Genomic DNA, 8,192 nt, shown 5'->3' on the forward strand with positions numbered 1-8,192 from the left:
CTGGGTTAGTAATCCAGAGACCCAGGGTAATGCTCTGGGGACCAGGGTTCGAATCCCACTACAGCAGATGGTAAAATGTGAATTCAATAATAGCCTGGAACTGAAGACCTAATGAAACCATTGTTGTAAAAACCCATCTGAAGACGGGAATGGGTTAATGAACCTTGTAACACTTAAGCATTGAGACGCGAACTCTGTAATACTTAGAGATTTATGACACGCACTGTAGAGCTCATTGTTTTTGTGTCTGTAGAACTTGTTTTCATGTATCCAAACCAGATAAGAGACACAGCTGTCCCTGCTGTTTCCCGGCTAATTGTGCTCAGGAATGTGGCTAACTGAGCTAGTATAAGCTAAGTAGAATCAGCTGAGCAGAATCCATTTTGCGTTCCTTTATATTATGTACTTAACATGGTGGAACATACATGTATGCCTTCTGTGATCGTATAATAATAGATTCATATATATTCATGATATACCATTCATCCTTATCGATATAAATTGTTATATAGGCCCCTGTATTTTAGTTAACCGGTTTATGCAAACTTATAATCTTGTGTAATAGATAAACAACGCACAGGTGGCGACAAAACAGATATTCACAGCCTTGAGATGGCCACGGTTACACGGGAAAGACGGAACAGCTGAGGCAGCAATAATCGTGGGAAGATGAGGACGTGACCAGGGGCGAAAATATATGTATAAATGTTTGCTCTTGACCTGTATTCAGTGAGAAGTTTGGGGACCGCGTTAGGGATCGGACTTCTCCCACAATTGTGCAAATAAACCACTGTACTTTGACTCACGACTAGTCTCAGAGGTATTATTTACCTACAACACCATCTGGTTCACTAATGCCCTTGAGGGAAGGAAATCTGTTTTCCTTACCCAGTCTGGCCTACATGTGACTCCAGACCCATAGCAATGTGGCTGATTCTTAATGCCCTCTGAAATGGCCTCGGTTTAAGGGATATGAGGGATGGGTAATAAATGCCGGCCTTGCCAAAAACGCCCACATCCCCTGAATGAATTTTTAAAAAAAGAGATTTAAAAACTAATGACAGGTTGAACTAGATGAAAACATTGTCAAAAACACTGCAACCATAATGTACAGATCTGGTCCATTAGAAGCCAGTTTAATTAAGGAATACGTTACTGTGTTAAGATTGTATCTGATTCTGACCTACGTGAACACCTACAACAGATTACAGCTTCATGACAAGACCCTTATAGCACTGAACTCAAGCAAACCGATAGTAGGAGGAAGGTACCAAGGACATCCAAATAGATAGAAAGAAAATGCAGTCTTCCGGATGAAACACTAAACTGAGGTCACATCTGCCGCTTCAGGTGGATGTAAAAGATCCCAAAGTACCATTCAAAGAAGACCACGAGAATTTTCCTGATTCCCTGCTTGACATTTTTCTCTCAACCAGTGTGCAAAACAGAGTATCTAAGCATATTGCTGTTTGTGGCAGATTGTTGGGTGCAATTTTGCTGCTGTGATTTCCAGATTACAACAGTGGCTATACAAAAAGCATTTCATTGTGGGATGTCCTGAGGTGATCAAAGATCTTTCTTTGCCGGTTCTGAGCAAAAGCGGTGGAATCCTGCAATAAGGCCACTTTTCCCAACCTTCAGATGTAGCTCGTACATTTGCACTCCAGTCATTCACTTGGGGCAGGATTTTTCAGAAGACATGTTTTCCCGCCCTACCACCCGAAGAATGCTTCCCTGCCAATCACAGCAGCCCCCACAGTCATTTACTGCTTCAGGCAATGTTTATTGGCTGGAGATGGGACTTCAAGTGGAAGTTCCACCTCAGAGAGCTGTTGGCCAATCTGATGGGCTGGTGGATCTGTAGGCCCAGCAGCGCCAACAGTGGCCAAAACTGGGACTACAAGCAGTCCCAAGATTCTAGAGGCCTCGGAGTCCAGACTAGGTAAAGGTGAGTTGTCACATGGCAGGGAAAGAGGTGAGACCTTAGGAGGAGGGGGAGGGGAGTGGTATGAGGACAGGGCAGAGGTCTTGATGGAGAGAGGTTAGAGTGGGGGTGGGGGTCAGTGATGGTGCAGAAAGAGCACAAGCACAGAGCAGATATTGTGGGGGAGACACTCGATATGGGAAAAAAATCCTTGAGGGACAGCCCTCTTTCTCGTCCAATGCCCATATGCAGGTTGACCTGGTTTTCAGTGATTGAAAAGAGAATTTTGCCGTTTCTAGCTCAGTGGTGACGAATATTTACTGCTACATTAAACTCCCATTAGGACATGTAGAACGACAGCATTTTTTTTTCTGGAGTTTAATGTTCAGTCTTTTGTCTCTCCCAGGAGATTATATGGCTGCTGGGGGTAGGAAGTGTCTAGTTATGATGCTCCAGGCTGGATACTCTTAAGATCAGGATGTAAACAAGTAGCTGTCATGTCCTAAACTCGTAACAAGTGCTGTTCGCCCATTAACCCTGTGCTCAGTAACCTAGATTAGCTCTCAGTTAAACTACAGTTTGATTTTAAAAAGTCTCATTTCAAATCCTTCCATGATTTGGCCCCTCATCATCTCTAATCTTCTCCAGCCCTGCAAATCTCCAAGACATGTGCACTCCTTTAATACTGTCTCTTGTCCATCCCCAATTTTAACTGCTCCACCACAGTGGCGTTGCTTTCAGCTGCTGAGGCAGGAGGCTCTGGATTTCCTTTCGTACACTTCTCCGCCTTTCTACCTTGCTTTCCTTTTTCATAACAACCCTTATAAAGCTTGACAAGGTCTCGGTCATCAATCCCAATATCTCCTTTTTGGTCTCGGTTTCCTATGAGAGAATCATAGAATCCCACAGGGCAGAAAGAGGCCATTCGGCCCATTGAACCTGTACCGACAACAATCCCACCCAGGCCCCATCTCCGTAACCCCACGTATTTACCAAGTTAATCTCCCTGACGCTAAGGGGAAATTTAGCATGGCCAATCAACCTAATCTGCACATCTATGGACTGTGGGAGGAAACCGGAGCACCCGGAGGAAACCCACGAGGACATAGGAAGAATGTGCAAACTCCACACAAACAGTGACCCGAGGCCGGAACTGAACCCTGGTCCATGGCACTGTGAGGCAGCTGTGCTAACCACTGTGCTATCCTTCTCTCATGTCTCTGTGAAATGCCTTCAGAATTTTATTATATCAAATATATAGATACGAGTTGTTGTTGTAGCTAGATTAAAGGTAAATCGCATCTAATTCCATACAAACAGGCTGATATACATTTGCTTGTAAAACAGTGCATGTACTTGCCAGTTTAATTAACAGAGACAAAATTGACCTGGAAGTGATCAATTAATCATTGTAAAATGAACACTCTAGCTTCAATGTAAAATCCATGCATTACAGCAGCATTGACAATCCATTAAGTGCTTTCAGCAGCAGTACTGATAGCACAAGTGAAATATGACTGCTAGCAGCCACAGAAAACTGCAAGTTCATCATGAACTTGAGCATCATTTCCCAGTTAGTTCGCGGTAGGGGCTCTAAATCTGGAATGTCAATTCTTTTACCATCTGATCGTTGGCAAATGTAGCATCACACTCAAGGCTACAGGAACACTATTAGCAATAGTCCAGTAATCCCGCATTTTCTGATGTGATTTTAATGGAGTACTTTAACACTTTGATATGGATTTGCTCAAGTAACACGAGTTAACAGATATAGTTAGCTTAAGCCCAGTTTGTCTAAATTATTAGGTGGAAGATCATATCAACTTTGATTGGGAGTGCCCTTTCCTCAGTATTTTAGGCTCCTTTATTACAGGTTGAAATTGAACCATTTTTTTGTCAAATTACCTTGTCAAACCCAGGTACATTTTCTGAGGCTTCACTTCCCAGCATGGAATCTCACTCATGGGAACATTGATTGAGGACCTGGGAATGGCGGTCAGCATACACCATTCACAGCACTCCCAAATCTTGAGTCGTTCATATCAATTTCCCGTAAAATTGGATATGTCACAAATTGGGCGTGCAAATCATCATGGCAAATTCCATGACCTGTCAAGCAACAGCCTACATCAGAAGCAGAACCACAAAAAATATTTTCTAACATTTTGAGTCATTTAGAAGTCCTTTTCCTTCAGGTAACAGCAGGCCTTGTTTCATACACAAAGAAGTTGGGAGAAGAGAAGCAGCAAGTGTACAGGATGAGGAGATCGAGAAGGAGGTGAATGGGCAAGGATACATTATCTGGTATATCTGACTCTACTCTCAGGAAAGCAATGACAGAGATATAGCACGTGCAGAGTCCAGATTTATTCTTTTCTCAGTGATTCATACTACTCTGCAAAAGCAACAATGATGTTTTGGTTTTGATATAACGTATTTTTAGCACAGTGGTTAGCACTGCTGCCTCACAGTGCCAGGGATCCGGGTTCGATTCCCGGCTTGGGTCACTGTCTGTGTGGAGTCTGCACGTTCTCTCTGTATCTGCATAAGAGAGCTTCAGTTTCCTCCCACAGTCCAAAGTTTAATCATCATAGAATCATAGAAACCCTACAGTGCAGAAAGAGGCCATTGGGCCCATCGAGTCTGCACCAACCACAATCCCACCCAGGCCCTACCCCCATATCCCCACATATTTACTCGCTAATCCCTCTAACCTATGCATCTCAGGACACTAAGGGGCAATTTCAGCATGGCCAATCAACCTAACCCGCACATCTTTGGACTGTGGGAGGAAACCGGAGCACCCGGAGGAAACCCACGCAGACACGAGGAGAATGTGCAAACTCCACACAGACAGTGACCCAAGCCGGGAATCGAACACAGGTCCCTGGAGCTGTGAAGCAGCATTGCTAACCACTGTGCTACCATGTCGGTTAGGTGCATTGGCCACGCTAATTCTCCCTCATGGTAACCCGAACAGGGGATAGAGTGTAGCGACTAGGGGATTTTCACAGTAACTTCATTGCAGTGTTAATGTAAGCCTACTTGTGACACTAATAAATAAACTTTAAATTTTATAAGCACTTGAAGGTTGAAATGTTAATCAGGTTGTTTAAATCTGAATCCTAACAGTGGCAGCAATACTATTCTGGAAGATTGGCAGATTTATCCATTTCTGCATAAGTTCAGAGAAATAGTTGGGTAGGTCACAAGAGTTTTATGTTATTATGGGATCACTTTGGCTTCAATGAATCATACTAACATAGAGACTGTTTTACCATCATAGAATCACTACAGTACAGAAGGAGGCCATTTGGCCCAATGAGCCTGCATCGACAATAATCCCACCCTATCCCCCCGAACCCCACATATTTACCCTGCTAATCCTCCCAAAATTAGGGTCAATTTAGCCAATAAACATAACCTGCACACCTTTGGACTGTGGGAGGAAACTGGAGCACCCGGAAAAAACCCACGTAGACACGAGAATGTGCAAATTCCACACAGACAGTGACCCAGGCCAGGAATCGAACCCAGGTCCCTGTGAGGCAGCAATGCTAACCACTGTACCACCATGCCACCCTAAAATCAATGGTGCATGTTGACAATCTTTGAGCATGTCAGAAAAATGATCTTTCTAATTTGTATCAATTCAAAAGGGCTGGATTTTAGAAAGGAGTAGTCTTCTCATCTTTGCAAATGTGGAGGTGGAAAGGTTGTGAATACAAGGCAAAGTTTGAAGATTCCAGAATGGGAGAGAGTGAAAGCGTAGATGCAGATTCAACAGTAACCTTCAAAAGTGAATTTGATAAATTCTTTAAGAGGAAGAATTGCAGGGATATGGGGAAGAAGCAGGGGAGTAGGATTAACTGAACTGTTTTTTGAATGAGCTGGTGCAGACTTGAATGGCCTGCTTCTATGCTGTGCTATTTTATAATTCTTTAATATCAGAAACATCACTGCTCTCTTCATCAACAAAACTTTCATCTCCACAACATTACTCATCTCTCTCCAATCTCAACTCATCTGCTGCTGAAACATTCACCCACTGTTACCTTTCCACTTGACTATTGCAGTGCTGTCCTGACCATCTTGCATCCTCTGTAAACACGAGTCATCCAAAACTCCACTGCCCTCATCCTAATTTAGGCCATGTTCCATTCACCCATCACACCTGGACTAACTAACTAACACTGGCTCCATCTCCAGCAATGCCTTAGTTTTAAAATTCCCATCCTTGTTTTCAAATTCTTCCCTGGCAGTGCCTCCCCATCTCTCTAAGCAGCCAAATAGCTCTTGGACATGTCTGTGTCCCATCAATTCTAGCTTCTTGCAATTCCTGATTTCCATCCCTCCACCATTGGTGGCTGTGGGCTGGATTTTATGGGCTGGGAGGCGAGGGAGGACCTGTGAAATGGTGAGGGAAGGTGGGGGTGGAGTGCCCATCGCCTTCCTGTTGCCATGGCATGTTACTAGTGACAAGGAAGGAGGCGAATGGTCATCCAACCGAAAGGCCAATTGAGTCACTTAAGTGGCCAATTCAGGGTCAACGCTGCTGGCATTTTATCAGTGCCAGAGGGGCCCTTCACTGTGTGGGAGACTGCTTGGTGAATATCCTCCTAATCGGGCATTGTGACCCACAGAGGGCAATGGCACCCCACCCCCTCCCCACCACCCACAGCCACAGCAACCTCTCACCCCTCTCAGCAGGTCCTGCCTTACTGCCCCTGACACCTCCAGACCTGCTTCCTAGTTCAGAAGGCAGCACCTGCACCCGTGGATTCTTCTTTGCTGGGTGAAGTCCCAGTAGTGGCCACTACTGCTGATGGCACTGCTGAGACTGCTGAGCTACCAGCCCTCCAATTGGCCGCCAGCTCTTGAAGCAGGTGCCCATTCTTAAAAAGGATGGGAACCCCGATGGCAATGAATTAGTGGCCGATGGCTGAAAACTGTGGTGGAATCGGGGAGTGTGGGTCTCACAAACAATTGAGAGAAGGTTCCCCCTGACTTTCACGTCCATCGTTGGGGCCCCAGTCCTGGCTGCAAAATTCCAGTCTGTGCCTTCAGATGCTCAGGCCCTAACAATGGAATTGCTTCTCTAAACCGCTCTATTTATAATCCTTAAATTACCTCTCTACTTTCCTTCTTACCCTCTTTAAGATGTGCCTCTTTGAACAGGTTTCGGTCACCTATCCTAATATCTCCTTCCGTGGATTGGGATCAAAAGTTGTCTGATATGTTGTCTCTCCCCTGTGGAGATTTGGATCAGTTTACTGCCTTAAGGGAACTATAATTGCTGTTGTTGTTGTTACAGCGGGAAGTAGGAGTCTTCACATCTAAATCTGATGTCTAACCAATAGACAAAACGTGCAGTAAAATCTTATTTTTTTGGTGATAGCTCTGGTGAGAGGTCATTGACCTGAAGCATGCGGCTTGATTTTAACTCTGCAAGTGCCTGGGGGCAATTCTCCCATACCGCCGGGAGAATTGTGGGGGAGCGAAATGCGGGCTTTCCGCGAGTGTTTGCGTCCCGCTAGCATCTCCCAGTGCCGGATTTCCAGCATGGTCTGCTCCGCACCGGAAATCGGCGGGCAGGCGAGGCTAGGCCTGGGTCTGAATTCTCTGGGTCCGCTAGCCTCTCCCACCCTGCCAGAGTGTTTCACTCCAGCGGGGATTACAGTAGCTCACCACTTTCGGGAAGCTAGTGGCCTGACCCTGCTGGAGTGAAGGAGAGGGCAATCAGGGCCCTCCAAGGGGTCGGGCGGTGGGGGTATGGTGCCCCCGGGCATTGGTACCCTGGCAGTGCCAGCCTGTGCCCCCAACACTGCACCTTGGCACTGCCCGATGTGCAGTGCCAAGAGGGTGGGGCCGATTGCGGGCAGGGCCTTATGGGACAGGGCGGGAGGGTCCTGCTACCACTCTGCATTGGGATCAAAGGGGGCAGGAGAAAGGCCAGCGATCGGGGCCGGCTGGGAACGCTGGAGGGGCGGTCTGCCTGCGGGGCACTGCGGTGGGGGGCTGGAGATCGGGATGGTCTGGGACGGGGAATGGTAGGGGGGAATTAAAAGTCTGATGATGACCACGTAACCCATGTCAATTTTGTCTTAAAAACCTAGCTGGATTGCTAATGTCCTTTAGGGAATGTCCTTTGGTCATATGAGGAGAGACTAAATTGGTTAGGATTATATTCACTGGAGTTTCGAGGAGTGAGAGGGGATCTCATAGAAACTTATAAAATGTGAACATGATTAGACAAGGCAGATTCAGA

The sequence above is a fragment of the Mustelus asterias genome, chromosome 2, assembly GCF_964213995.1.
Source record: "Mustelus asterias chromosome 2, sMusAst1.hap1.1, whole genome shotgun sequence".
NCBI lineage: Eukaryota > Metazoa > Chordata > Chondrichthyes > Carcharhiniformes > Triakidae > Mustelus > Mustelus asterias.